This window comes from Macaca thibetana, chromosome 11 (assembly GCF_024542745.1).
Source record: "Macaca thibetana thibetana isolate TM-01 chromosome 11, ASM2454274v1, whole genome shotgun sequence".
Classification (NCBI taxonomy): Eukaryota; Metazoa; Chordata; class Mammalia; order Primates; family Cercopithecidae; genus Macaca; species Macaca thibetana.
The window spans coordinates 69,859,460-69,863,206 of NC_065588.1; the positions used below are offsets into that span (position 1 = coordinate 69,859,460).

The 3,747-nt window shown below is 39.3% G+C and overlaps 1 pseudogene; it reads left to right on the plus strand.

Annotated features, from left to right (window-relative positions):
* The first annotated feature begins 3,062 nt into the window (after positions 1–3,062).
* Positions 3,063–3,432, plus strand: LOC126930128 (60S ribosomal protein L31-like; annotated as a pseudogene).
* The last annotated feature ends 315 nt before the right edge of the window (positions 3,433–3,747 follow it).

Below are 3,747 nucleotides of genomic sequence, written 5' to 3' on the forward strand. Positions count from 1 at the left end.
AGAGACCTCCATGAATGACAATAACCTTACCCAGGCCTCACTCAGGCCTTGGGCTTGCTGCAGGAGGTGCCCCACCCAGTTGGCCTGCCAGGCTGCACTTGGCTTGCACTCCCAACCAGAAACCAAGCTCACCACAGGATCTGTGCTCAGTCTGCAGCTGGGTCAGATGTGCTGTGACCTACTTCTGCACTGGGCACTGCACTGGCATCTGGACAAGGGGAGTGCAGTGGCACCTAAACAAGGATGCCAGTGACCCCAAAACCCCCACCCAAACAAGGATGCCAGTGCACCAAAAACCCCAAAGGGAGTGCTACAGCATGCAAACAGCCCTTTCAGTCCCACCATCTGCAGCCCAATGATCAGAGGGTGTGTGGCACCCAGAAGCTCCCTCTCCCATTGCTCAGCAAGTGGAAAGGAGAGTGCTACAGGGTTACAACTTTGTTTGCTCTCGTTGATCGGCAGGTCTTGAGTTCTTGTCCCATGTCCAAGAAGAATGAGGTTATGCTGACAGCCAGCAGGTGAGCAAGGCAAAAAGTTTTATTAAGTGACAAAACAGCTTTCAGCAGAGAGGGGGACCCAAGTTGGGCTGCCCTCTTACCCAAAATCAGGTACTCTCCACCCCTACTCAAAGGCTGGTAGTCCCAAAGCATGACTGAGTCTGGGGCTTTTATGGGCACAGAATGGGGGAGTGCATGCTGATTGGTTTGTGAGTATGCAAAAAAGGCACCACTCAAAGATGGGCACAATAGTGTAAAAAATCAATTAGGGAAGGGTAGTAATATGTAAAATAGGTGAAGGGTGGGGATCAATCGGAGAAAAGCACACCAAATGGTAAAAGAGGTTCTCAATCTAGTCTGTGGATTTATCCAAGACCTGTAGCTTGGTTTTCCGGCTTTAAACTGTCTGGTTTGAAGGTGGAGTTTCATCAGGGACCCACCCTTGTCTGCCTAGAGATTTGTCTGCCTCCTACTGCTATCACTATTGAGGCTCATTTTCTTTCACTGGTTCCCAACCCTGACCTACTTTCCTTCCTCTTCTTCCTGATGCTTTTTACACACTGCCTTCAAAATTACACCCCCCCACCATATTCCACTCACCATCATCACCAACTCTTGTAGCTGTCAGAAGCCACTCGACCATTGGCATTATATTTTTACTCACATTTTTCCCACACAAGCTGATGTTTCTATTTCTTCTTAATTCAGAGCCCCCTGCCAGTGATCTCTTATAATCCTTCACTATTTCTACTCTTTGCTGCACCACAGGCCTTCTTGTGTCTTTCAACAATGTCTCATTTACCACTGTATCCTCTATACTCCCAGATTTTCTCTTTGTGTCTTCCAACAACAGACATCTCTTTGTCACCAGAAACCTGCTTGCCACTGCACCCTTACACTAATTTATCTCATTTCATCCTTACCACTGGGCACCCTTCTGGCATCAGTGCTCTTTTTTACTGGAGATCTCACACTTTGCGAGAACCAACACTTCAGCAGGCTGTTTGTATTCTTGCTCTCAAAATTTTCCACTACAGCCTGGCCCATAAGGACTCTGTGCCAATCTTTATTTTTACTGTAGTAGTTTCTTTCAATGATGAGATATACAGCCAATTGAAGCATCATGTTCAAAAGAATCTTATCCAATACTAGTGGATCCTGGCTAACAGAATCCAAGCATCTCTGGCACTAATGCCACCCTGGGAAAACATAATAGAAGCATTGCGGGCAAAGGGCAAACAGACTCTGAAAGCCCTTTGTTGTTAAGAACCAAAGTGGCAAGAATATAAAACAGATAGGATTGAGATACACATAAATCTTCCCTGTAAATGTCTCAATACATTTCTGGTTAGGGAATGACCTGATGGACATCCGAAGCATAACCTAGGAAGAGTACAAAAGACAGTCTATTAATGGGCCAAAAAGGCAACATCATAACATCATAAAGGTTCTATGGGAGACAAAATTGACTAGATAAGTAACTAAGGGCTTGACTCAGGGAGTGCTTCATCAAAGAGCTATAGGGAGAAATTAGAGCAGAAGCAATTGGAAAAAGCCCTGAAAGTACACTTGAGGCATTAATATGCTTGACAGTACTTCTAACTCTGGTTTGTTTTTGTTTGAAGTTGAAGTACCTAATTTTCAAAAATGGTTTTTGCACACTAGAAAACTATTACAGAACAAATTTGAAGTATACAAGTAAACACCCAACTTCAAACAATATTTGAGTGCATGTTTTGTGAGACTTTGTTATGATATTGTTTAAACGGTAACTTGACTTTTACAAAAGGCAACAAAACACATATAATTTCTACTTTAAAAAATCTTCATTAACATCAATTATTCTGTTTCATTAAATATATGTACCATATAAACCAATGCCCTTCCCTTGACATTTAGATATTTTCATTTCCTTTTTTGTATTATATGACTTTATGTAACATCTTTATGTAAAATTGCACTAGCTTATATATTGTCTTATTATATGTAATAAGTTCACAAACACAGAATGTTATAACACAGTAATTATGGTTTATAAACTACTCATATCTTGAGTACAAAGACTAAGAGATGAATCTATCAAAAATAACTACAACAATGTTTTAAAATGTAGACAGTATAACAAGTTAAACAGAAACAACAAAAAAGTTACAAAAGGGGGGAGATAAAATATAGAGTTTGTATTAGTTTTCTCTTTGCTTATTTGTTTTTGCAATCAGTCATCAGTTTAAAATAATGGCTTATAAGATGTTATTTGCAGGGCACATGGCAACCTCAAATCAAAAATCCTACAACAGATACACAAAAAAATAAAAAGCAAGAATCTAAAACATATCAGCAGATGACTAGAGAAAATCATCTTCACCAAAAGGAAGACAGGAAAGAAAAAAGAAAGGAAGAGAAGGTCACAGAACAACTGGAAAGCAAATAACAAAATAGGAGTAATTCCTTAATCAATAATAATATTGAATGTAAATGGACTAACCTCTCCAATGAAAAGACATAGGGGAGCCGAATAGATTAAAAAAAGAAAAAGTGTTTCCTTTCCAACTTAGACCCAGCAGAATGGCTCCTGCAAAGAAGGGCAGCAAGAAAAAAAAAAAAAAGACCATTCTGCCATCATTGAGGTGGTGACCCAACAATACACCATCAACATTCACAAGCATATCCATGAAGTGGGCTTCAAGAAGCACTCAAAGAGATTCAGAAATTTGCCATGAAGGAGATGGGAACTCCAGTTGTACTCATTGATACCAGGCTCAACAAAGCTGTCTGGGCCAAAGGAATAAGGAATATCCCATACAGAATCCACGTGTGGTTGTCCAGAAAACGTAATGAGGATAAAGATTCATCAAATAAGCTCTATACTTTGGTTACCTGTGTACCTGTCACCACTTTCAAAAATCTACAGACAGTCAATGTGGATGAGAACTAATTGCTGATCTTCAAAACATCAAATAGAGTTATAAAATTGCCTTAAAAAAAAAAAAAAAAAAAAAAAGACTTAGCAGTCTGTTGCCTACAGGAAACACACTTAACATATCCAGAGACACATAGACTGAAAATAAAGGGAAAATAAAAGCTATTTCATGCCAATGAAAACCAAAGAAGAACTAGAGTAGCTATACTTACATCAGAAAAAAATATACATTTTTCGGACAAAATCTTTAAAAAGAGACAAAGAAAGTTACATAACAATAAAGGGATCAATTCAGCAAGAGTATATAATAATTTTAAATATCTATCCATC